The 23,413-nt window shown below is 39.6% G+C and overlaps 17 non-coding genes and 30 pseudogenes across 17 annotated transcripts; all 47 read left to right on the top strand.

Moving 5' to 3' along the window:
• Positions 1-164: 164 nt before the first annotated feature.
• LOC146036258 (5S ribosomal RNA) lies at positions 165-283 on the top strand (annotated as a pseudogene).
• A 345-nt stretch (positions 284-628) lies between these two features.
• Positions 629-747, top strand: LOC146046925 (5S ribosomal RNA). The gene has a single exon (XR_014465982.1). It is a non-coding gene; the product is annotated as a 5S ribosomal RNA (ribosomal RNA).
• Positions 748-1,092: 345 nt separating this feature from the next.
• On the top strand, positions 1,093-1,211 carry LOC146046914 (5S ribosomal RNA). Its single transcript, XR_014465981.1, has one exon. It is a non-coding gene; the product is annotated as a 5S ribosomal RNA (ribosomal RNA).
• Positions 1,212-1,556: 345 nt separating this feature from the next.
• Positions 1,557-1,665, top strand: LOC146039303 (5S ribosomal RNA; annotated as a pseudogene).
• A 345-nt stretch (positions 1,666-2,010) lies between these two features.
• On the top strand, positions 2,011-2,129 carry LOC146033252 (5S ribosomal RNA). The gene has a single exon (XR_014458667.1). It is a non-coding gene; the product is annotated as a 5S ribosomal RNA (ribosomal RNA).
• Positions 2,130-2,474: 345 nt separating this feature from the next.
• Positions 2,475-2,593, top strand: LOC146036643 (5S ribosomal RNA; annotated as a pseudogene).
• Positions 2,594-2,938: 345 nt separating this feature from the next.
• On the top strand, positions 2,939-3,057 carry LOC146035590 (5S ribosomal RNA; annotated as a pseudogene).
• A 345-nt stretch (positions 3,058-3,402) lies between these two features.
• Positions 3,403-3,511, top strand: LOC146040837 (5S ribosomal RNA; annotated as a pseudogene).
• A 797-nt stretch (positions 3,512-4,308) lies between these two features.
• Positions 4,309-4,417, top strand: LOC146040826 (5S ribosomal RNA; annotated as a pseudogene).
• A 684-nt stretch (positions 4,418-5,101) lies between these two features.
• On the top strand, positions 5,102-5,220 carry LOC146033230 (5S ribosomal RNA). Its single transcript, XR_014458645.1, has one exon. It is a non-coding gene; the product is annotated as a 5S ribosomal RNA (ribosomal RNA).
• Positions 5,221-5,565: 345 nt separating this feature from the next.
• LOC146036437 (5S ribosomal RNA) lies at positions 5,566-5,684 on the top strand (annotated as a pseudogene).
• Positions 5,685-6,029: 345 nt separating this feature from the next.
• On the top strand, positions 6,030-6,148 carry LOC146046903 (5S ribosomal RNA). The gene has a single exon (XR_014465980.1). It is a non-coding gene; the product is annotated as a 5S ribosomal RNA (ribosomal RNA).
• A 345-nt stretch (positions 6,149-6,493) lies between these two features.
• On the top strand, positions 6,494-6,602 carry LOC146039026 (5S ribosomal RNA; annotated as a pseudogene).
• Positions 6,603-6,946: 344 nt separating this feature from the next.
• LOC146046892 (5S ribosomal RNA) lies at positions 6,947-7,065 on the top strand. The gene has a single exon (XR_014465979.1). It is a non-coding gene; the product is annotated as a 5S ribosomal RNA (ribosomal RNA).
• Positions 7,066-7,410: 345 nt separating this feature from the next.
• On the top strand, positions 7,411-7,529 carry LOC146035231 (5S ribosomal RNA; annotated as a pseudogene).
• Positions 7,530-7,874: 345 nt separating this feature from the next.
• LOC146047476 (5S ribosomal RNA) lies at positions 7,875-7,993 on the top strand. Its single transcript, XR_014466032.1, has one exon. It is a non-coding gene; the product is annotated as a 5S ribosomal RNA (ribosomal RNA).
• Positions 7,994-8,338: 345 nt separating this feature from the next.
• LOC146036299 (5S ribosomal RNA) lies at positions 8,339-8,457 on the top strand (annotated as a pseudogene).
• A 345-nt stretch (positions 8,458-8,802) lies between these two features.
• On the top strand, positions 8,803-8,921 carry LOC146033219 (5S ribosomal RNA). The gene has a single exon (XR_014458634.1). It is a non-coding gene; the product is annotated as a 5S ribosomal RNA (ribosomal RNA).
• A 345-nt stretch (positions 8,922-9,266) lies between these two features.
• LOC146035795 (5S ribosomal RNA) lies at positions 9,267-9,385 on the top strand (annotated as a pseudogene).
• Positions 9,386-9,730: 345 nt separating this feature from the next.
• LOC146035462 (5S ribosomal RNA) lies at positions 9,731-9,849 on the top strand (annotated as a pseudogene).
• Positions 9,850-10,194: 345 nt separating this feature from the next.
• LOC146040163 (5S ribosomal RNA) lies at positions 10,195-10,303 on the top strand (annotated as a pseudogene).
• Positions 10,304-10,647: 344 nt separating this feature from the next.
• Positions 10,648-10,766, top strand: LOC146033208 (5S ribosomal RNA). The gene has a single exon (XR_014458623.1). It is a non-coding gene; the product is annotated as a 5S ribosomal RNA (ribosomal RNA).
• A 345-nt stretch (positions 10,767-11,111) lies between these two features.
• On the top strand, positions 11,112-11,230 carry LOC146036637 (5S ribosomal RNA; annotated as a pseudogene).
• Positions 11,231-11,575: 345 nt separating this feature from the next.
• Positions 11,576-11,694, top strand: LOC146035578 (5S ribosomal RNA; annotated as a pseudogene).
• A 345-nt stretch (positions 11,695-12,039) lies between these two features.
• On the top strand, positions 12,040-12,148 carry LOC146040815 (5S ribosomal RNA; annotated as a pseudogene).
• A 797-nt stretch (positions 12,149-12,945) lies between these two features.
• LOC146040804 (5S ribosomal RNA) lies at positions 12,946-13,054 on the top strand (annotated as a pseudogene).
• Positions 13,055-13,738: 684 nt separating this feature from the next.
• LOC146033197 (5S ribosomal RNA) lies at positions 13,739-13,857 on the top strand. The gene has a single exon (XR_014458612.1). It is a non-coding gene; the product is annotated as a 5S ribosomal RNA (ribosomal RNA).
• A 345-nt stretch (positions 13,858-14,202) lies between these two features.
• LOC146036433 (5S ribosomal RNA) lies at positions 14,203-14,321 on the top strand (annotated as a pseudogene).
• Positions 14,322-14,666: 345 nt separating this feature from the next.
• On the top strand, positions 14,667-14,785 carry LOC146046881 (5S ribosomal RNA). Its single transcript, XR_014465978.1, has one exon. It is a non-coding gene; the product is annotated as a 5S ribosomal RNA (ribosomal RNA).
• Positions 14,786-15,130: 345 nt separating this feature from the next.
• LOC146039447 (5S ribosomal RNA) lies at positions 15,131-15,239 on the top strand (annotated as a pseudogene).
• Positions 15,240-15,583: 344 nt separating this feature from the next.
• On the top strand, positions 15,584-15,702 carry LOC146046870 (5S ribosomal RNA). The gene has a single exon (XR_014465977.1). It is a non-coding gene; the product is annotated as a 5S ribosomal RNA (ribosomal RNA).
• Positions 15,703-16,047: 345 nt separating this feature from the next.
• Positions 16,048-16,166, top strand: LOC146035223 (5S ribosomal RNA; annotated as a pseudogene).
• Positions 16,167-16,511: 345 nt separating this feature from the next.
• LOC146036290 (5S ribosomal RNA) lies at positions 16,512-16,630 on the top strand (annotated as a pseudogene).
• A 345-nt stretch (positions 16,631-16,975) lies between these two features.
• On the top strand, positions 16,976-17,094 carry LOC146035316 (5S ribosomal RNA; annotated as a pseudogene).
• Positions 17,095-17,439: 345 nt separating this feature from the next.
• On the top strand, positions 17,440-17,558 carry LOC146035789 (5S ribosomal RNA; annotated as a pseudogene).
• Positions 17,559-17,903: 345 nt separating this feature from the next.
• LOC146035460 (5S ribosomal RNA) lies at positions 17,904-18,022 on the top strand (annotated as a pseudogene).
• A 345-nt stretch (positions 18,023-18,367) lies between these two features.
• On the top strand, positions 18,368-18,476 carry LOC146040141 (5S ribosomal RNA; annotated as a pseudogene).
• Positions 18,477-18,820: 344 nt separating this feature from the next.
• Positions 18,821-18,939, top strand: LOC146034070 (5S ribosomal RNA). The gene has a single exon (XR_014459482.1). It is a non-coding gene; the product is annotated as a 5S ribosomal RNA (ribosomal RNA).
• A 345-nt stretch (positions 18,940-19,284) lies between these two features.
• Positions 19,285-19,403, top strand: LOC146035328 (5S ribosomal RNA; annotated as a pseudogene).
• Positions 19,404-19,748: 345 nt separating this feature from the next.
• LOC146047355 (5S ribosomal RNA) lies at positions 19,749-19,867 on the top strand. The gene has a single exon (XR_014466021.1). It is a non-coding gene; the product is annotated as a 5S ribosomal RNA (ribosomal RNA).
• A 345-nt stretch (positions 19,868-20,212) lies between these two features.
• On the top strand, positions 20,213-20,331 carry LOC146036891 (5S ribosomal RNA; annotated as a pseudogene).
• Positions 20,332-20,676: 345 nt separating this feature from the next.
• LOC146036775 (5S ribosomal RNA) lies at positions 20,677-20,795 on the top strand (annotated as a pseudogene).
• A 346-nt stretch (positions 20,796-21,141) lies between these two features.
• Positions 21,142-21,250, top strand: LOC146039436 (5S ribosomal RNA; annotated as a pseudogene).
• A 344-nt stretch (positions 21,251-21,594) lies between these two features.
• On the top strand, positions 21,595-21,713 carry LOC146033186 (5S ribosomal RNA). The gene has a single exon (XR_014458601.1). It is a non-coding gene; the product is annotated as a 5S ribosomal RNA (ribosomal RNA).
• Positions 21,714-22,058: 345 nt separating this feature from the next.
• On the top strand, positions 22,059-22,177 carry LOC146034786 (5S ribosomal RNA). The gene has a single exon (XR_014460195.1). It is a non-coding gene; the product is annotated as a 5S ribosomal RNA (ribosomal RNA).
• Positions 22,178-22,522: 345 nt separating this feature from the next.
• Positions 22,523-22,641, top strand: LOC146047344 (5S ribosomal RNA). Its single transcript, XR_014466020.1, has one exon. It is a non-coding gene; the product is annotated as a 5S ribosomal RNA (ribosomal RNA).
• Positions 22,642-22,986: 345 nt separating this feature from the next.
• On the top strand, positions 22,987-23,105 carry LOC146036886 (5S ribosomal RNA; annotated as a pseudogene).
• The last annotated feature ends 308 nt before the right edge of the window (positions 23,106-23,413 follow it).

The following is a 23,413-nucleotide window of genomic DNA, read 5'->3' as shown; positions in this document are numbered from 1 at the left end:
TCTTTAGTAGTTTAATTTAAGACCCCCTGCTAATATCATGTCCTGTAGGTCTTTTTACATTACCAACACATGATTTTTTTCAATAAGCCAATACAGTTAGGAAACTTTTTTATTAGCTTACCTGGTGATAGAAGTAGAAGAGGGCAAAAAAGTGCCTGTATCTCACCTACAGCCATAACACTTTGGATAGGCCCAATCTCGTCTGATCTTAGAAGCTAAGCAGTGTTGGGCCTGGTTAGTACTTGGGTGGGAGACCACATGGGAACACCAGGTGCTGTAGGTTTTTTCACATTACTGGCAAATTGTTTTTATTCTCTAGCTATTTAAATTGGAAACTTTTTCTTTTTATTGCCAGCACAGACATTTGGAAGAGGTCAAACAGACACAATAGCCATCACCTAAAGACTTACCACACTGTTTAGGCCCAATTCCAACTGCTTTTGGCAGCTAAACAGTGTTAAACCTCTTTAGTAGTTTAATTTAAGACCCCCTGCTAATATCATGTCCTGTAGGTCTTTTTACATTACCAACACATGATTTTTTTCAGTAAGCCAATACAGTTAGGAAACTTTTTTATTAGCTTACCTGGTGATAGATGTAGAAGAGGGCAAAAAAGTGCCTTTATCTCACCTACAGCCATACCACATTGGATAGGCCCAATCTCGTCTGATCTTAGAAGCTAAGCAGTGTTGGGCCTGGTTAGTACTTGGGTGGGAGACCACATGGGAACACCAGGTGCTGTAGGTTTTTTCACATTACTGGCAAATTGTTTTTATTCTCTAGCTATTTAAATTGGAAACTTTTTCTTTTTATTGCCAGCACAGACATTTGGAAGAGGTCAAACAGACACAATAGCCATCACCTAAAGACTAACCACACTGTTTAGGCCCAATTCCAACTGCTTTTGGCAGCTAAACAGTGTTGAGCCTCTTTAGTAGTTTAATTTAAGACCCCCTGCTAATATCATGTCCTGTAGGTCTTTTTACATTACCAACACATGATTTTTTTCAGTAAGCCAATACAGTTAGGAAACTTTTTTATTAGCTTACCTGGTGATAGATGTAGAAGAGGGCAAAAAAGTGCCTTTATCTCACCTACAGCCATACCACATTGGATAGGCCCAATCTCGTCTGATCTTAGAAGCTAAGCAGTGTTGGGCCTGGTTAGTACTTGGGTGGGAGACCACATGGGAACACCAGGTGCTGTAGGTTTTTTCACATTACTGGCAAATTGTTTTTATTCTCTAGCTATTTAAATTGGAAACTTTTTCTTTTTATTGCCAGCACAGACATTTGGAAGAGGTCAAACAGACACAATAGCCATCACCTAAAGACTTACCACACTGTTTAGGCCCAATTCCAACTGCTTTTGGCAGCTAAACAGTGTTGAGCCTCTTTAGTACTTTAATTGAAGACCCCCTGCTAATATCATGTCCTGTAGGTCTTTTTACATTACCAACACATGATTTTTTTCAGTAAGCCAATACAGTTAGGAAACTTTTTTATTAGCTTACCTGGTGATAGATGTAGAAGAGGGCAAAAAAGTGCCTGTATCTCACCTACAGCCATACAACATTGGATAGTCCTGATCTTGGATGCTAAGCAGTGTTTGGCCTGGTTAGTACTTGGGTGGGAGACCACATGGGAACACCAGGTGCTGTAGGTTTTTTCACATTACTGGCAAATTGTTTTTATTCTCTAGCTATTTAAATTGGAAACTTTTTCTTTTTATTGCCAGCACAGACATTTGGAAGAGGTCAAACAGACACAATAGCCATCACCTAAAGACTTACCACACTGTTTAGGCCCAATTCCAACTGCTTTTGGCAGCAAAACAGTTTTGAGCCTCTTTAGTAGTTTAATTTAAGACCACCTGCTAATATCATGTCCTGTAGGTCTTTTTACATTACCAACACATGATTTTTTTCAGTAAGCCAATACAGTTAGGAAACTTTTTTATTAGCTTACCTGGTGATAGAAGTAGAAGAGGGCAAAAAAGTGCCTGTATCTCACCTACAGCCATACCACATTGGATAGTCCCAATCTCGTCTGATCTTGGAAGCTAAGCAGTGTTTGGCCTGGTTAGTACTTGGGTGGGAGACCACATGGGAACACCAGGTGCTGTAGGTTTTTTCACATTACTGGTAAATTGTTTTTATTCTCTTGCTATTTAAATTGGAAACTTTTTCTTTTTATTGCCAGCACAGACATTTGGAAGAGGTCAAACAGACACAATAACCATCACCTAAAGACTTACCACACTGTTTAGTCCCAATTCCAACTGCTTTTGGCAGCTAAACAGTGTTGAGCCTCTTTTGTAGTTTAATTTAAGACCCCCTGCTAATATCATGTCCTGTAGGTCTTTTTACATTACCAACACATGATTTTTTTCAGTAAGCCAATACAGTTAGGAAACTTTTTTATTAGCTTACCTGGTGATAGAAGTAGAAGAGGGCAAAAAAGTGCCTGTATCTCACCTACAGCCATACCACATTGGATAGGCCCAATCTCGTCTGATCGTTGAAGCTAAGCAGTGTTGGGCCTGGTTAGTAGTTGGGTGGGAGACCACATGGGAACACCAGGTGCTGTAGGTTTTTTCACATTACTGGCAAATTGTTTTTATTCTCTAGCTATTTAAATTGGAAACTTTTTCTTTTTATTGCCAGCACAGACATTTGGAAGAGGTCAAACAGACACAATAGCCATCACCTAAAGACTTACCACACTGTTTAGGCCCAATTCCAACTGCTTTTGGCAGCTAAACAGTGTTGAGCCTCTTTAGTAGTTTAATTTAAGACCCCCTGCTAATATCATGTCCTGTAGGTCTTTTTACATTACCAACACATGATTTTTTTCAGTAAGCCAATTCAGTTAGGAAACTTTTTTATTAGCTTACCTGGTGATAGAAGTAGAAGAGGGCAAAAAAGTGTATGTAACTCACCTACAGCCATACCACATTGGATAGGCCCAATCTCGTCTGATCTTGGAAGCTAAGCAGTGTTGGGACTGGTTAGTAGTTGGGTGGGAGACCCCATGGGAACACCAGGTGCTGTAGGTTTTTTCACATTACTGGCAAATTGTTTTTATTCTCTAGCTATTTAAATTGGAAACTTTTTCTTTTTATTGCCAGCACAGACATTTGGAAGAGGTCAAACAGACACAATAGCCATCACCTAAAGACTTACCACACTGTTTAGGCCCAATTCCAACTGCTTTTGGCAGCTAAACAGTGTTGAGCCTCTTTAGTAGTTTAATTTAAGACCCCCTGCTAATATCATGTCCTGTAGGTCTTTTTACATTACCAACACATGATTTTTTTCAGTAAGCCAATACAGTTAGGAAACTTTTTTATTAGCTTACCTGGTGATAGAAGTAGAAGAGGGCAAAAAAGTGCCTGTATCTCACTTACAGCCATACCACATTGGATCGGCCCGATCTTGGAAGCTAAGCAGTGTTGGGCCTGGTTAGTACTTGGGTGGGAGACCACATGGGAACACCATGTGCAGTATGTTTTTTCACATTACTGGCAAATTGTTTTTTTATCTAGCTATTTAAATTGGAAACTTTTTCTTTTTATTGCCAGTACAGACATTTGGAAGAGGTCAAACAGACACAATAGCCATCACCTAAAGACTTACCACACTGTTTAGGCCCAATTCCAACTGCTTTTGGCAGCTAAACAGTGTTGAGCCTCTTTAGTAGTTTAATTTAAGACCCCCTGCTAATATCATGTCCTGTAGGTCTTTTTACATTACCAACACATGATTTTTTTCAGTAAGCCAATACAGTTAGGAAACTTTTTTATTAGCTTACCTAGTGATAGAAGTAGAAGAGGGCAAAAAAGTGCCTGTATCTCATTTACAGCCATACCACATTGGATCGGCCCGATCTTGGAAGCTAAGCAGTGTTGGGCCTGGTTAGTACTTGGGTGGGAGACCACATGGGAACACCATGTGCAGTATGTTTTTTCACATTACTGGCAAATTGTTTTTTTATCTAGCTATTTAAATTGGAAACTTTTTCTTTTTATTGCCAGTACAGACATTTGGAAGAGGTCAAACAGACACAATAGCCATCACCTAAAGACTTACCACACTGTTTAGGCCCAATTCCAACTGCTTTTGGCAGCTAAACAGTGTTGAGCCTCTTTAGTAGTTTAATTTAAGACCCCCTGCTAATATCATGTCCTGTAGGTCTTTTTACATTACCAACACATGATTTTTTTCAGTAAGCCAATACAGTTAGGAAACTTTTTTATTAGCTTACCTGGTGATAGAAGTAGAAGAGGGCAAAAAAGTGCCTGTATCTCACTTACAGCCATACCACATTGGATCGGCCCGATCTTGGAAGCTAAGCAGTGTTGGGCCTGGTTAGTACTTGGGTGGGAGACCACATGGGAACACCATGTGCAGTATGTTTTTTCACATTACTGGCAAATTGTTTTTTTATCTAGCTATTTAAATTGGAAACTTTTTCTTTTTATTGCCAGTACAGACATTTGGAAGAGGTCAAACAGACACAATAGCCATCACCTAAAGACTTACCACACTGTTTAGGCCCAATTCCAACTGCTTTTGGCAGCTAAACAGTGTTGAGCCTCTTTAGTAGTTTAATTTAAGACCCCCTGCTAATATCATGTCCTGTAGGTCTTTTTACATTACCAACACATGATTTTTTTCAGTAAGCCAATACAGTTAGGAAACTTTTTTATTAGCTTACCTAGTGATAGAAGTAGAAGAGGGTAAAAAAGTGCCTGTATCTCATTTACAGCCATACCACATTGGATCGGCCCGATCTTGGAAGCTAAGCAGTGTTGGGCCTGGTTAGTACTTGGGTGGGAGACCACATGGGAACACCATGTGCAGTATGTTTTTTCACATTACTGGCAAATTGTTTTTTTATCTAGCTATTTAAATTGGAAACTTTTTCTTTTTATTGCCAGTACAGACATTTGGAAGAGGTCAAACAGACACAATAGCCATCACCTAAAGACTTACCACACTGTTTAGGCCCAATTCCAACTGCTTTTGACAGCTAAACAGTGTTGAGCCTCTTTAGTACTTTAATTGAAGACCCCCTGCTAATATCATGTCCTGTATCTCACCTACAGCCATACCACATTGGATAGTCCCAATCTCGTCTGATCTTGGAAGCTAAGCAGTGTTTGGCCTGGTTAGTACTTGGGTGGGAGACCACATGGGAACACCAGGTGCTGTAGGTTTTTTCACATTACTGGTAAATTGTTTTTATTCTCTTGCTATTTAAATTGTAAACTTTTTCTTTTTATTGACAGCACAGACATTTGGAAGAGGTCAAACAGACACAATAACCATCACCTAAAGACTTACCACACTGTTTAGTCCCAATTCCAACTGCTTTTGGCAGCTAAACAGTGTTGAGCCTCTTTTGTAGTTTAATTTAAGACCCCCTGCTAATATCATGTCCTGTAGGTCTTTTTACATTACCAACACATGATTTTTTTCAGTAAGCCAATACAGTTAGGAAACTTTTTTATTAGCTTACCTGGTGATAGAAGTAGAAGAGGGCAAAAAAGTGCCTGTATCTCACCTACAGCCGTACCACATTGGATAGGCCCAATCTCGTCTGATCGTTGAAGCTAAGCAGTGTTGGGCCTGGTTAGTACTTGGGTGGGAGACCACATGGGAACACCAGGTGCTGTAGGTTTTTTCACATTACTGGCAAATTGTTTTTATTCTCTAGCTATTTAAATTGGAAACTTTTTCTTTTTATTGCCAGCACAGACATTTGGAAGAGGTCAAACAGACACAATAGCCATCACCTAAAGACTTACCACACTGTTTAGGCCCAATTCCAACTGCTTTTGGCAGCTAAACAGTGTTGAGCCTCTTTAGTAGTTTAATTTAAGACCCCCTGCTAATATCATGTCCTGTAGGTCTTTTTACATTACCAACACATGATTTTTTTCAATAAGCCAATACAGTTAGGAAACTTTTTTATTAGCTTACCTGGTGATAGAAGTAGAAGAGGGCAAAAAAGTGCCTGTATCTCACCTACAGCCATACCACATTGGATAGGCCCAATCTCGTCTGATCTTAGAAGCTAAGCAGTGTTGGGCCTGGTTAGTACTTGGGTGGGAGACCACATGGGAACACCAGGTGCTGTAGGTTTTTTCACATTACTGGCAAATTGTTTTTATTCTCTAGCTATTTAAATTGGAAACTTTTTCTTTTTATTGCCAGCACAGACATTTGGAAGAGGTCAAACAGACACAATAGCCATCACCTAAAGACTTACCACACTGTTTAGGCCCAATTCCAACTGCTTTTGGCAGCTAAACAGTGTTGAGCCTCTTTAGTATTTTAATTTAAGACCCCCTGCTAATATTATGTCCTGTAGGTCTTTTTACATTACCAACACATGATTTTTTTCAGTAAGCCAATACAGTTAGGAAACTTTTTTATTAGCTTACCTGGTGATAGAAGTAGAAGAGGGCAAAAAAGTGCCTGTATCTCACTTACAGCCATACCACATTGGATCGGCCCGATCTTGGAAGCTAAGCAATGTTGGGCCTGGTTAGTACTTGGGTGGGAGACCACATGGGAACACCAGGTGCAGTATGTTTTTTCACATTACTGGCAAATTGTTTTTTTATCTAGCTATTTAAATTGGAAACTTTTTCTTTTTATTGCCAGTACAGACATTTGGAAGAGGTCAAACAGACACAATAGCCATCACCTAAAGACTTACCACACTGTTTAGGCCCAATTCCAACTGCTTTTGGCAGCTAAATAGTGTTGAGCCTCTTTAGTAGTTTAATTTAAGACCCCCTGCTAATATCATGTCCTGTAGGTCTTTTTACATTACCAACACATGATTTTTTTCAATAAGCCAATACAGTTAGGAAACTTTTTTATTAGCTTACCTGGTGATAGAAGTAGAAGAGGGCAAAAAAGTGCCTGTGTCTCACCTACAGCCATACCACATTGGATAGGCCCAATCTCGTCTGATCTTAGAAGCTAAGCAGTGTTGGGCCTGGTTAGTACTTGGGTGGGAGACCACATGGGAACACCAGGTGCTGTAGGTTTTTTCACATTACTGGCAAATTGTTTTTATTCTCTAGCTATTTAAATTGGAAACTTTTTCTTTTTATTGCCAGCACAGACATTTGGAAGAGGTCAAACAGACACAATAGCCATCACCTAAAGACTTACCACACTGTTTAGGCCCAATTCCAACTGCTTTTGACAGCTAAACAGTGTTGAGCCTCTTTAGTACTTTAATTGAAGACCCCCTGCTAATATCATGTCCTGTAGGTCTTTTTACATTACCAACACATGATTTTTTTCAGTAAGCCAATACAGTTAGGAAACTTTTTTATTAGCTTACCTGGTGATAGAAGTAGAAGAGGGCAAAAAAGTGCCTGTATCTCACCTACAGCCATACCGCATTGGATAGTCCTAATCTCGTCTGATCTTGGAAGCTAAGCAGTGTTTGGCCTGGTTAGTACTTGGGTGGGAGACCACATGGGAACACCAGGTGCTGTAGGTTTTTTCACATTACTGGCAAATTGTTTTTATTCTCTAGCTATTTAAATTGGAAACTTTTTCTTTTTATTGCCAGCACAGACATTTGGAAGAGGTCAAACAAACACAATAACCATCACCTAAAGACTTACCACACTGTTTAGGCCCAATTCCAACTGCTTTTGGCAGCTAAACAGTGTTGAGCCTCTTTTGTAGTTTAATTTAAGACCCCCTGCTAATATCATGTCCTGTAGGTCTTTTTACATTACCAACACATGATTTTTTTCAGTAAGCCAATACAGTTAGGAAACTTTTTTATTAGCTTACCTGGTGATAGAAGTAGAAGAGGGCAAAAAAGTGCCTGTATCTCACCTACAGCCATACCACATTGGATAGGCCCAATCTCGTCTGATCTTTGAAGCTAAGCAGTGTTGGGCCTGGTTAGTACTTGGGTGGGAGACCACATGGGAACACCTGGTGCTGTAGGTTTTTTCACATTACTGGCAAATTGTTTTTATTCTCTAGCTATTTAAATTGGAAACTTTTTCTTTTTATTGCCAGCACAGACATTTGGAAGAGGTCAAACAGACACAATAGCCATCACCTAAAGACTTACCACACTGTTTAGGCCCAATTCCAACTGCTTTTGGCAGCTAAACAGTTTTGAGCCTCTTTAGTAGTTTAATTTAAGACCACCTGCTAATATCATGTCCTGTAGGTCTTTTTACATTACCAACACATGATTTTTTTCAGTAAGCCAATACAGTTAGGAAACTTTTTTATTAGCTTACCTGGTGATAGAAGTAGAAGAGGGCAAAAAAGTGCCTGTATCTCACCTACAGCCATACCACATTGGATAGTCCCAATCTTGTCTGATCTTGGACGCTAAGCAGTGTTTGGCCTGGTTAGTACTTGGGTGGGAGACCACATGGGAACACCAGGTGCTGTAGGTTTTTTCACATTACTGGCAAATTGTTTTTATTCTCTAGCTATTTAAATTGGAAACTTTTTCTTTTTATTGCCAGCACAGACATTTGGAAGAGGTCAAACAGACACAATAGCCATCACCTAAAGACTTACCACACTGTTTAGGCCCAATTCCAACTGCTTTTGGCAGCAAAACAGTTTTGAGCCTCTTTAGTAGTTTAATTTAAGACCACCTGCTAATATCATGTCCTGTAGGTCTTTTTACATTACCAACACATGATTTTTTTCAGTAAGCCAATACAGTTAGGAAACTTTTTTATTAGCTTACCTGGTGATAGAAGTAGAAGAGGGCAAAAAAGTGCCTGTATCTCACCTACAGCCATACCACATTGGATAGTCCCAATCTCGTCTGATCTTGGAAGCTAAGCAGTGTTTGGCCTGGTTAGTACTTGGGTGGGAGACCACATGGGAACACCAGGTGCTGTAGGTTTTTTCACATTACTGGTAAATTGTTTTTATTCTCTTGCTATTTAAATTGGAAACTTTTTCTTTTTATTGCCAGCACAGACATTTGGAAGAGGTCAAACAGACACAATAACCATCACCTAAAGACTTACCACACTGTTTAGTCCCAATTCCAACTGCTTTTGGCAGCTAAACAGTGTTGAGCCTCTTTTGTAGTTTAATTTAAGACCCCCTGCTAATATCATGTCCTGTAGGTCTTTTTACATTACCAACACATGATTTTTTTCAGTAAGCCAATACAGTTAGGAAACTTTTTTATTAGCTTACCTGGTGATAGAAGTAGAAGAGGGCAAAAAAGTGCCTGTATCTCACCTACAGCCATACCACATTGGATAGGCCCAATCTCGTCTGATCGTTGAAGCTAAGCAGTGTTGGGCCTGGTTAGTACTTGGGTGGGAGACCACATGGGAACACCAGGTGCTGTAGGTTTTTTCACATTACTGGCAAATTGTTTTTATTCTCTAGCTATTTAAATTGGAAACTTTTTCTTTTTATTGCCAGCACAGACATTTGGAAGAGGTCAAACAGACACAATAGCCATCACCTAAAGACTTACCACACTGTTTAGGCCCAATTCCAACTGCTTTTGGCAGCTAAACAGTGTTGAGCCTCTTTAGTAGTTTAATTTAAGACCCCCTGCTAATATCATGTCCTGTAGGTCTTTTTACATTACCAACACATGATTTTTTTCAGTAAGCCAATTCAGTTAGGAAACTTTTTTATTAGCTTACCTGGTGATAGAAGTAGAAGAGGGCAAAAAAGTGCCTGTAACTCACCTACAGCCATACCACATTGGATAGGCCCAATCTCGTCTGATCTTGGAAGCTAAGCAGTGTTGGGACTGGTTAGTAGTTGGGTGGGAGACCACATGGGAACACCAGGTGCTGTAGGTTTTTTCACATTACTGGCAAATTGTTTTTATTCTCTAGCTATTTAAATTGGAAACTTTTTCTTTTTATTGCCAGCACAGACATTTGGAAGAGGTCAAACAGACACAATAGCCATCACCTAAAGACTTACCACACTGTTTAGGCCCAATTCCAACTGCTTTTGGCAGCTAAACAGTGTTGAGCCTCTTTAGTAGTTTAATTTAAGACCCCCTGCTAATATCATGTCCTGTAGGTCTTTTTACATTACCAACACATGATTTTTTTCAGTAAGCCAATACAGTTAGGAAACTTTTTTATTAGCTTACCTGGTGATAGAAGTAGAAGAGGGCAAAAAAGTGCCTGTATCTCACTTACAGCCATACCACATTGGATCGGCCCGATCTTGGAAGCTAAGCAGTGTTGGGCCTGGTTAGTACTTGGGTGGGAGACCACATTGGAACACCAGGTGCAGTATGTTTTTTCACATTACTGGCAAATTGTTTTTTTATCTAGCTATTTAAATTGGAAACTTTTTCTTTTTATTGCCAATACAGACATTTGGAAGAGGTCAAACAGACACAATAGCCATCACCTAAAGACTTACCACACTGTTTAGGCCCAATTCCAACTGCTTTTGGCAGCTAAACAGTGTTGAGCCTCTTTAGTAGTTTAATTTAAGACCACCTGCTAATATCATGTCCTGTAGGTCTTTTTACATTACCAACACATGATTTTTTTCAGTAAGCCAATACAGTTAGGAAACTTTTTTATTAGCTTACCTGGTGATAGAAGTAGAAGAGGGCAAAAAAGTGCCTGTATCTCACCTACAGCCATACCACATTGGATAGTCCCAATCTCGTCTGATCTTGGAAGCTAAGCAGTGTTTGGCCTGGTTAGTACTTGGGTGGGAGACCACATGGGAACACCAGGTGCTGTAGGTTTTTTCACATTACTGGTAAATTGTTTTTATTCTCTTGCTATTTAAATTGGAAACTTTTTCTTTTTATTGCCAGCACAGACATTTGGAAGAGGTCAAACAGACACAATAACCATCACCTAAAGACTTACCACACTGTTTAGTCCCAATTCCAACTGCTTTTGGCAGCTAAACAGTGTTGAGCCTCTTTTGTAGTTTAATTTAAGACCCCCTGCTAATATCATGTCCTGTAGGTCTTTTTACATTACCAACACATGATTTTTTTCAGTAAGCCAATACAGTTAGGAAACTTTTTTATTAGCTTACCTGGTGATAGAAGTAGAAGAGGGCAAAAAAGTGCCTGTATCTCACCTACAGCCATACCACATTGGATAGGCCCAATCTCGTCTGATCGTTGAAGCTAAGCAGTGTTGGGCCTGGTTAGTAGTTGGGTGGGAGACCACATGGGAACACCAGGTGCTGTAGGTTTTTTCACATTACTGGCAAATTGTTTTTATTCTCTAGCTATTTAAATTGGAAACTTTTTCTTTTTATTGCCAGCACAGACATTTGGAAGAGGTCAAACAGACACAATAGCCATCACCTAAAGACTTACCACACTGTTTAGGCCCAATTCCAACTGCTTTTGGCAGCTAAACAGTGTTGAGCCTCTTTAGTAGTTTAATTTAAGACCCCCTGCTAATATCATGTCCTGTAGGTCTTTTTACATTACCAACACATGATTTTTTTCAGTAAGCCAATTCAGTTAGGAAACTTTTTTATTAGCTTACCTGGTGATAGAAGTAGAAGAGGGCAAAAAAGTGTATGTAACTCACCTACAGCCATACCACATTGGATAGGCCCAATCTCGTCTGATCTTGGAAGCTAAGCAGTGTTGGGACTGGTTAGTAGTTGGGTGGGAGACCCCATGGGAACACCAGGTGCTGTAGGTTTTTTCACATTACTGGCAAATTGTTTTTATTCTCTAGCTATTTAAATTGGAAACTTTTTCTTTTTATTGCCAGCACAGACATTTGGAAGAGGTCAAACAGACACAATAGCCATCACCTAAAGACTTACCACACTGTTTAGGCCCAATTCCAACTGCTTTTGGCAGCTAAACAGTGTTGAGCCTCTTTAGTAGTTTAATTTAAGACCCCCTGCTAATATCATGTCCTGTAGGTCTTTTTACATTACCAACACATGATTTTTTTCAGTAAGCCAATACAGTTAGGAAACTTTTTTATTAGCTTACCTGGTGATAGAAGTAGAAGAGGGCAAAAAAGTGCCTGTATCTCACTTACAGCCATACCACATTGGATCGGCCCGATCTTGGAAGCTAAGCAGTGTTGGGCCTGGTTAGTACTTGGGTGGGAGACCACATGGGAACACCATGTGCAGTATGTTTTTTCACATTACTGGCAAATTGTTTTTTTATCTAGCTATTTAAATTGGAAACTTTTTCATTTTATTGCCAGTACAGACATTTGGAAGAGGTCAAACAGACACAATAGCCATCACCTAAAGACTTACCACACTGTTTAGGCCCAATTCCAACTGCTTTTGGCAGCTAAACAGTGTTGAGCCTCTTTAGTAGTTTAATTTAAGACCCCCTGCTAATATCATGTCCTGTAGGTCTTTTTACATTACCAACACATGATTTTTTTCAGTAAGCCAATACAGTTAGGAAACTTTTTTATTAGCTTACCTAGTGATAGAAGTAGAAGAGGGCAAAAAAGTGCCTGTATCTCATTTACAGCCATACCACATTGGATCGGCCCGATCTTGGAAGCTAAGCAGTGTTGGGCCTGGTTAGTACTTGGGTGGGAGACCACATGGGAACACCATGTGCAGTATGTTTTTTCACATTACTGGCAAATTGTTTTTTTATCTAGCTATTTAAATTGGAAACTTTTTCTTTTTATTGCCAGTACAGACATTTGGAAGAGGTCAAACAGACACAATAGCCATCACCTAAAGACTTACCACACTGTTTAGGCCCAATTCCAACTGCTTTTGGCAGCTAAACAGTGTTGAGCCTCTTTAGTAGTTTAATTTAAGACCCCCTGCTAATATCATGTCCTGTAGGTCTTTTTACATTACCAACACATGATTTTTTTCAGTAAGCCAATACAGTTAGGAAACTTTTTTATTAGCTTACCTGGTGATAGAAGTAGAAGAGGGCAAAAAAGTGCCTGTATCTCACTTACAGCCATACCACATTGGATCGGCCCGATCTTGGAAGCTAAGCAGTGTTGGGCCTGGTTAGTACTTGGGTGGGAGACCACATGGGAACACCATGTGCAGTATGTTTTTTCACATTACTGGCAAATTGTTTTTTTATCTAGCTATTTAAATTGGAAACTTTTTCTTTTTATTGCCAGTACAGACATTTGGAAGAGGTCAAACAGACACAATAGCCATCACCTAAAGACTTACCACACTGTTTAGGCCCAATTCCAACTGCTTTTGGCAGCTAAACAGTGTTGAGCCTCTTTAGTAGTTTAATTTAAGACCCCCTGCTAATATCATGTCCTGTAGGTCTTTTTACATTACCAACACATGATTTTTTTCAGTAAGCCAATACAGTTAGGAAACTTTTTTATTAGCTTACCTAGTGATAGAAGTAGAAGAGGGCAAAAAAGTGCCTGTATCTCATTTACAGCCATACCACATTGGATCGGCCCGATCTTGGAAGCTAAGCAGTGTTGGGCCTGGTTAGTACTTGGGTGGGAGACCACATGGGAACACCATGTGCAGTATGTTTTTTCACATTACTGGCAAATTGTTTTTTTATCTAGCTATTTAAATTGGAAACTTTTTCTTTTTATTGCCAGTACAGACATTTGGAAGAGGTCAAACAGACACAATAGCCATCACCTAAAGACTTACCACACTGTTTAGGCCCAATTCCAACTGCTTTTGACAGCTAAACAGTGTTGAGCCTCTTTAGTACTTTAATTGAAGACCCCCTGCTAATATCATGTCCTGTATCTCACCTACAGCCATACCACATTGGATAGTCCCAATCTCGTCTGATCTTGGAAGCTAAGCAGTGTTTGGCCTGGTTAGTACTTGGGTGGGAGACCACATGGGAACACCAGGTGCTGTAGGTTTTTTCACATTACTGGTAAATTGTTTTTATTCTCTTGCTATTTAAATTGTAAACTTTTTCTTTTTATTGACAGCACAGACATTTGGAAGAGGTCAAACAGACACAATAACCATCACCTAAAGACTTACCACACTGTTTAGTCCCAATTCCAACTGCTTTTGGCAGCTAAACAGTGTTGAGCCTCTTTTGTAGTTTAATTTAAGACCCCCTGCTAATATCATGTCCTGTAGGTCTTTTTACATTACCAACACATGATTTTTTTCAGTAAGCCAATACAGTTAGGAAACTTTTTTATTAGCTTACCTGGTGATAGAAGTAGAAGAGGGCAAAAAAGTGCCTGTATCTCACCTACAGCCGTACCACATTGGATAGGCCCAATCTCGTCTGATCGTTGAAGCTAAGCAGTGTTGGGCCTGGTTAGTACTTGGGTGGGAGACCACATGGGAACACCAGGTGCTGTAGGTTTTTTCACATTACTGGCAAATTGTTTTTATTCTCTAGCTATTTAAATTGGAAACTTTTTCTTTTTATTGCCAGCACAGACATTTGGAAGAGGTCAAACAGACACAATAGCCATCACCTAAAGACTTACCACACTGTTTAGGCCCAATTCCAACTGCTTTTGGCAGCTAAACAGTGTTGAGCCTCTTTAGTAGTTTAATTTAAGACCCCCTGCTAATATCATGTCCTGTAGGTCTTTTTACATTACCAACACATGATTTTTTTCAATAAGCCAATACAGTTAGGAAACTTTTTTATTAGCTTACCTGGTGATAGAAGTAGAAGAGGGCAAAAAAGTGCCTGTATCTCACCTACAGCCATACCACATTGGATAGGCCCAATCTCGTCTGATCTTAGAAGCTAAGCAGTGTTGGGCCTGGTTAGTACTTGGGTGGGAGACCACATGGGAACACCAGGTGCTGTAGGTTTTTTCACATTACTGGCAAATTGTTTTTATTCTCTAGCTATTTAAATTGGAAACTTTTTCTTTTTATTGCCAGCACAGACATTTGGAAGAGGTCAAACAGACACAATAGCCATCACCTAAAGACTTACCACACTGTTTAGGCCCAATTCCAACTGCTTTTGGCAGCTAAACAGTGTTGAGCCTCTTTAGTATTTTAATTTAAGACCCCCTGCTAATATTATGTCCTGTAGGTCTTTTTACATTACCAACACATGATTTTTTTCAGTAAGCCAATACAGTTAGGAAACTTTTTTATTAGCTTACCTGGTGATAGAAGTAGAAGAGGGCAAAAAAGTGCCTGTATCTCACTTACAGCCATACCACATTGGATCGGCCCGATCTTGGAAGCTAAGCAGTGTTGGGCCTGGTTAGTACTTGGGTGGGAGACCACATGGGAACACCAGGTGCAGTATGTTTTTTCACATTACTGGCAAATTGTTTTTTTATCTAGCTATTTAAATTGGAAACTTTTTCTTTTTATTGCCAGTACAGACATTTGGAAGAGGTCAAACAGACACAATAGCCATCACCTAAAGACTTACCACACTGTTTAGGCCCAATTCCAACTGCTTTTGGCAGCTAAATAGTGTTGAGCCTCTTTAGTAGTTTAATTTAAGACCCCCTGCTAATATCATGTCCTGTAGGTCTTTTTACATTACCAACACATGATTTTTTTCAATAAGCCAATACAGTTAGGAAACTTTTTTATTAGCTTACCTGGTGATAGAAGTAGAAGAGGGCAAAAAAGTGCCTGTGTCTCACCTACAGCCATACCACATTGGATAGGCCCAATCTCGTCTGATCTTAGAAGCTAAGCAGTGTTGGGCCTGGTTAGTACTTGGGTGGGAGACCACATGGGAACACCAGGTGCTGTAGGTTTTTTCACATTACTGGCAAATTGTTTTTATTCTCTAGCTATTTAAATTGGAAACTTTTTCTTTTTATTGCCAGCACAGACATTTGGAAGAGGTCAAACAGACACAATAGCCATCACCTAAAGACTTACCACACTGTTTAGGCCCAATTCCAACTGCTTTTGACAGCTAAACAGTGTTGAGCCTCTTTAGTACTTTAATTGAAGACCCCCTGCTAATATCATGTCCTGTAGGTCTTTTTACATTACCAACACATGATTTTTTTCAGTAAGCCAATACAGTTAGGAAACTTTTTTATTAGCTTACCTGGTGATAGAAGTAGAAGAGGGCAAAAAAGTGCCTGTATCTCACCTACAGCCATACCGCATTGGATAGTCCTAATCTCGTCTGATCTTGGAAGCTAAGCAGTGTTTGGCCTGGTTAGTACTTGGGTGGGAGACCACATGGGAACACCAGGTGCTGTAGGTTTTTTCACATTACTGGCAAATTGTTTTTATTCTCTAGCTATTTAAATTGGTAACTTTTTCTTTTTATTGCCAGCACAGACATTTGGAAGAGGTCAAACAGACACAATAGCCATCACCTAAAGACTTACCACACTGTTTAGGCCCAATTCCAACTGCTTTTGGCAGCTAAACAGTTTTGAGCCTCTTTAGTAGTTTAATTTAAGACCACCTGCTAATATCATGTCCTGTAGGTCTTTTTACATTACCAACACATGATTTTTTTCAGTAAGCCAATACAGTTAGGAAACTTTTTTATTAGCTTACCTGGTGATAGAAGTAGAAGAGGGCAAAAAAGTGCCTGTATCTCACCTACAGCCATACCACATTGGATAGTCCCAATCTTGTCTGATCTTGGACGCTAAGCAGTGTTTGGCCTGGTTAGTACTTGGGTGGGAGACCACATGGGAACACCAGGTGCTGTAGGTTTTTTCACATTACTGGCAAATTGTTTTTATTCTCTAGCTATTTAAATTGGAAACTTTTTCTTTTTATTGCCAGCACAGACATTTGGAAGAGGTCAAACAGACACAATAGCCATCACCTAAAGACTTACCACACTGTTTAGGCCCAATTCCAACTGCTTTTGGCAGCAAAACAGTTTTGAGCCTCTTTAGTAGTTTAATTTAAGACCACCTGCTAATATCATGTCCTGTAGGTCTTTTTACATTACCAACACATGATTTTTTTCAGTAAGCCAATACAGTTAGGAAACTTTTTTATTAGCTTACCTGGTGATAGAAGTAGAAGAGGGCAAAAAAGTGCCTGTATCTCACCTACAGCCATACCACATTGGATAGTCCCAAACTCGTCTGATCTTGGAAGCTAAGCAGTGTTTGGCCTGGTTAGTACTTGGGTGGGAGACCACATGGGAACACCAGGTGCTGTAGGTTTTTTCACATTACTGGTAAATTGTTTTTATTCTCTTGCTATTTAAATTGGAAACTTTTTCTTTTTATTGCCAGCACAGACATTTGGAAGAGGTCAAACAGACACAATAACCATCACCTAAAGACTTACCACACTGTTTAGTCCCAATTCCAACTGCTTTTGGCAGCTAAACAGTGTTGAGCCTCTTTTGTAGTTTAATTTAAGACCCCCTGCTAATATCATGTCCTGTAGGTCTTTTTACATTACCAACACATGATTTTTTTCAGTAAGCCAATACAGTTAGGAAACTTTTTTATTAGCTTACCTGGTGATAGAAGTAGAAGAGGGCAAAAAAGTGCCTGTATCTCACCTACAGCCATACCACATTGGATAGGCCCAATCTCGTCTGATCGTTGAAGCTAAGCAGTGTTGGGCCTGGTTAGTACTTGGGTGGGAGACCACATGGGAACACCAGGTGCTGTAGGTTTTTTCACATTACTGGCAAATTGTTTTTATTCTCTAGCTATTTAAATTGGAAACTTTTTCTTTTTATTGCCAGCACAGACATTTGGAAGAGGTCAAACAGACACAATAGCCATCACCTAAAGACTTACCACACTGTTTAGGCCCAATTCCAACTGCTTTTGGCAGCTAAACAGTGTTGAGCCTCTTTAGTAGTTTAATTTAAGACCCCCTGCTAATATCATGTCCTGTAGGTCTTTTTACATTACCAACACATGATTTTTTTCAGTAAGCCAATTCAGTTAGGAAACTTTTTTATTAGCTTACCTGGTGATAGAAGTAGAAGAGGGCAAAAAAGTGCCTGTAACTCACCTACAGCCATACCACATTGGATAGGCCCAATCTCGTCTGATCTTGGAAGCTAAGCAGTGTTGGGACTGGTTAGTAGTTGGGTGGGAGACCACATGGGAACACCAGGTGCTGTAGGTTTTTTCACATTACTGGCAAATTGTTTTTATTCTCTAGCTATTTAAATTGGAAACTTTTTCTTTTTATTGCCAGCACAGACATTTGGAAGAGGTCAAACAGACACAATAGCCATCACCTAAAGACTTACCACACTGTTTAGGCCCAATTCCAACTGCTTTTGGCAGCTAAACAGTGTTGAGCCTCTTTAGTAGTTTAATTTAAGACCCCCTGCTAATATCATGTCCTGTAGGTCTTTTTACATTACCAACACATGATTTTTTTCAGTAAGCCAATACAGTTAGGAAACTTTTTTATTAGCTTACCTGGTGATAGAAGTAGAAGAGGGCAAAAAAGTGCCTGTATCTCACTTACAGCCATACCACATTGGATCGGCCCGATCTTGGAAGCTAAGCAGTGTTGGGCCTGGTTAGTACTTGGGTGGGAGACCACATTGGAACACCAGGTGCAGTATGTTTTTTCACATTACTGGCAAATTGTTTTTTTATCTAGCTATTTAAATTGGAAACTTTTTCTTTTTATTGCCAATACAGACATTTGGAAGAGGTCAAACAGACACAATAGCCATCACCTAAAGACTTACCACACTGTTTAGGCCCAATTCCAACTGCTTTTGGCAGCTAAACAGTGTTGAGCCTCTTTAGTAGTTTAATTTAAGACCCCCTGCTAATATCATGTCCTGTAGGTCTTTTTACATTACCAACACATGATTTTTTTCAATAAGCCAATACAGTTAGGAAACTTTTTTATTAGCTTACCTGGTGATAGAAGTAGAAGAGAGCAAAAAAGTGCCTGTATCTCACCTACAGCCATACCACATTGGATAGGCCCAATCTCGTCTGATCTTAGAAGCTAAGCAGTGTTGGGCCTGGTTAGTACTTGGGTGGGAGACCACATGGGAACACCAGGTGCTGTAGTTTTTTTCACATTACTGGCAAATTGTTTTTATTCTCTAGCTATTTAAATTGGAAACTTTTTCTTTTTATTGCCAGCACAGACATTTGGAAGAGGTCAAACAGACACAATAGCCATCACCTAAAGACTTACCACACTGTTTAGGCCCAATTCCAACTGCTTTTGACAGCTAAACAGTGTTGAGCCTCTTTAGTACTTTAATTGAAGACCCCCTGCTAATATCATGTCCTGTAGGTCTTTTTACATTACCAACACATGATTTTTTTCAGTAAGCCAATACAGTTAGGAAACTTTTTTATTAGCTTACCTGGTGATAGAAGTAGAAGAGGGCAAAAAAGTGCCTGTATCTCACCTACAGCCATACCACATTGGATAGTCCCAATCTCGTCTGATCTTGGAAGCTAAGCAGTGTTTGGCCTGGTTAGTACTTGGGTGGGAGACCACATGGGAACACCAGGTGCTGTAGGGTTTTTCACATTACTGGCAAATTGTTTTTATTCTCTAGCTATTTAAATTGGAAACTTTTTCTTTTTATTGCCAGCACAGACATTTGGAAGAGGTCAAACAAACACAATAACCATCACCTAAAGACTTACCACACTGTTTAGGCCCAATTCCAACTGCTTTTGGCAGCTAAACAGTGTTGAGCCTCTTTTGTAGTTTAATTTAAGACCCCCTGCTAATATCATGTCCTGTAGGTCTTTTTACATTACCAACACATGATTTTTTTCAGTAAGCCAATACAGTTAGGAAACTTTTTTATTAGCTTACCTGGTGATAGAAGTAGAAGAGGGCAAAAAAGTGCCTGTATCTCACCTACAGCCATACCACATTGGATAGGCCCAATCTCGTCTGATCTTTGAAGCTAAGCAGTGTTGGGCCTGGTTAGTACTTGGGTGGGAGACCACATGGGAACACCAGGTGCTGTAGGTTTTTTCACATTACTGGTAAATTGTTTTTATTCTCTAGCTATTTAAATTGGAAACTTTTTCTTTTTATTGCCAGCACAGACATTTGGAAGAGGTCAAACAGACACAATAACCATCACCTAAAGACTTACCACACTGTTTAGTCCCAATTCCAACTGCTTTTGGCAGCTAAACAGTGTTGAGCCTCTTTTGTAGTTTAATTTAAGACCCCCTGCTAATATCATGTCCTGTAGGTCTTTTTACATTACCAACACATGATTTTTTTCAGTAAGCCAATACAGTTAGGAAACTTTTTTATTAGCTTACCTGGTGATAGAAGTAGAAGAGGGCAAAAAAGTGCCTGTATCTCACCTACAGCCATACCGCATTGGATAGGCCCAATCTTGTCTGATCGTTGAAGCTAAGCAGTGTTGGGCCTGGTTAGTACTTGGGTGGGAGACCACATGGGAACACCAGGTGCTGTAGGTTTTTTCACATTGCTGGCAAATTGTTTTTATTCTCTAGCTATTTAAATTGGAAACTTTTTCTTTTTATTGCCAGCACAGACATTTGGAAGAGGTCAAACAGACACAATAGCCATCACCTAAAGACTTACCACACTGTTTAGGCCCAATTCCAACTGCTTTTGGCAGCTAAACAGTGTTGAGCCTCTTTAGTAGTTTAATTTAAGACCCCCTGCTAATATCATGTCCTGTAGGTCTTTTTACATTACCAACACATGATTTTTTTCAGTAAGCCAATTCAGTTAGGAAACTTTTTTATTAGCTTACCTGGTGATAGAAGTAGAAGAGGGCAAAAAAGTGCTTGTAACTCACCTACAGGCATACCACATTGGATAGGCCCTATCTCGTCTGATCTTGGAAGCTAAGCAGTGTTGGGACTGGTTAGTACTTGGGTGGGAGACCACATGGGAACACCAGGTGCTGTAGGTTTTTTCACATTACTGGCAAATTGTTTTTATTCTCTAGCTATTTAAATTGGAAACTTTTTCTTTTTATTGCCAGCACAGACATTTGGAAGAGGTCAAACAGACACAATAGCCATCACCTAAAGACTTACCACACTGTTTAGGCCCAATTCCAACTGCTTTTGGCAGCTAAACAGTGTTGAGCCTCTTTAGTAGTTTAATTTAAGACCCCCTGCTAATATCATGTCCTGTAGGTCTTTTTACATTACCAACACATGATTTTTTTCAGTAAGCCAATACAGTTAGGAAACTTTTTTATTAGCTTACCTGGTGATAGAAGTAGAAGAGGGCAAAAAAAGTGCCTGTATCTCACTTACAGCCATACCACATTGGATCGGCCCGATCTTGGAAGCTAAGCAGTGTTGGGCCTGGTTAGTACTTGGGTGGGAGACCACATGGGAACACCAGGTGCAGTATGTTTTTTCACATTACTGGCAAATTGTTTTTTTATCTAGCTATTTAAATTGGAAACTTTTTCTTTTTATTGCCAGTACAGACATTTGGAAGAGGTCAAACAGACACAATAGCCATCACCTAAAGACTTACCACACTGTTTAGGCCCAATTCCAACTGCTTTTGGCAGCTAAACAGTGTTGAGCCTCTTTAGTAGTTTAATTTAAGACCCCCTGCTAATATCATGTCCTGTAGGTCTTTTTACATTACCAACACATGATTTTTTTCAGTAAGCCAATACAGTTAGGAAACTTTTTTATTAGCTTACCTGGTGATAGAAGTAGAAGAGGGCAAAAAAGTGCCTGTATCTCACCTACAGCCATACCACATTGGATAGTCCCAATCTCGTCTGATCTTGGAAGCTAAGCAGTGTTTGGCCTGGTTAGTACTTGGGTGGGAGACCACATGGGAACACCAGGTGCTGTAGGTTTTTTCACATTACTGGCAAATTGTTTTTATTCTCTAGCTATTTAAATTGGAAACTTTTTCTTTTTATTGCCAGCACAGACATTTGGAAGAGGTCAAACAAACACAATAACCATCACCTAAAGACTTACCACACTGTTTAGGCCCAATTCCAACTGCTTTTGGCAGCTAAACAGTGTTGAGCCTCTTTTGTAGTTTAATTTAAGACCCCCTGCTAATATCATGTCCTGTAGGTCTTTTTACATTACCAACACATGATTTTTTTCAGTAAGCCAATACAGTTAGGAAACTTTTTTATTAGCTTACCTGGTGATAGAAGTAGAAGAGGGCAAAAAAGTGCCTGTATCTCACCTACAGCCATACCACATTGGATAGGCCCAATCTCGTCTGATCTTTGAAGCTAAGCAGTGTTGGGCCTGGTTAGTACTTGGGTGGTAGACCACATGGGAACACCAGGTGCTGTAGGTTTTTTCACATTACTGGCAAATTGTTTTTATTCTCTAGCTATTTAAATTGGAAACTTTTTCTTTTTATTGCCAGCACAGACATTTGGAAGAGGTCAAACAAACACAATAACCATCACCTAAAGACTTACCACACTGTTTAGGCCCAATTCCAACTGCTTTTGGCAGCTAAACAGTGTTGAGCCTCTTTTGTAGTTTAATTTAAGACCCCCTGCTAATATCATGTCCTGTAGGTCTTTTTACATTACCAACACATGATTTTTTTCAGTAAGCCAATACAGTTAGGAAACTTTTTTATTAGCTTACCTGGTGATAGAAGTAGAAGAGGGCAAAAAAGTGCCTGTATCTCACCTACAGCCATACCACATTGGATAGGCCCAATCTCGTCTGATCTTTGAAGCTAAGCAGTGTTGGGCCTGGTTAGTACTTGGGTGGGAGACCACATGGGAACACCAGGTGCTGTAGGTTTTTTCACATTACTGGTAAATTGTTTTTATTCTCTAGCTATTTAAATTGGAAACTTTTTCTTTTTATTGCCAGCACAGACATTTGGAAGAGGTCAAACAGACACAATAACCATCACCTAAAGACTTACCACACTGTTTAGTCCCAATTCCAACTGCTTTTGGCAGCTAAACAGTGTTGAGCCTCTTTTGTAGTTTAATTTAAGACCCCCTGCTAATATCATGTCCTGTAGGTCTTTTTACATTACCAACACATGATTTTTTTCAGTAAGCCAATACAGTTAGGAAACTTTTTTATTAGCTTACCTGGTGATAGAAGTAGAAGAGGGCAAAAAAGTGCCTGTATCTCACCTACAGCCATACCGCATTGGATAGGCCCAATCTTGTCTGATCGTTGAAGCTAAGCAGTGTTGGGCCTGGTTAGTACTTGGGTGGGAGACCACATGGGAACACCAGGTGCTGTAGGTTTTTTCACATTGCTGGCAAATTGTTTTTATTCTCTAGCTATTTAAATTGGAAACTTTTTCTTTTTATTGCCAGCACAGACATTTGGAAGAGGTCAAACAGACACAATAGCCATCACCTAAAGACTTACCACACTGTTTAGGCCCAATTCCAACTGCTTTTGGCAGCTAAACAGTGTTGAGCCTCTTTAGTAGTTTAATTTAAGACCCCCTGCTAATATCATGTCCTGTAGGTCTTTTTACATTACCAACACATGATTTTTTTCAGTAAGCCAATTCAGTTAGGAAACTTTTTTATTAGCTTACCTGGTG

This window comes from Crinia signifera, chromosome 1 (assembly GCF_055691185.1).
Source record: "Crinia signifera chromosome 1, ASM5569118v1, whole genome shotgun sequence".
NCBI classification, from domain to species: Eukaryota; Metazoa; Chordata; class Amphibia; order Anura; family Myobatrachidae; genus Crinia; species Crinia signifera.
Note: the sequence above shows the minus strand (reverse complement) of the source record. Positions and strands in the feature narration are given on the sequence as shown.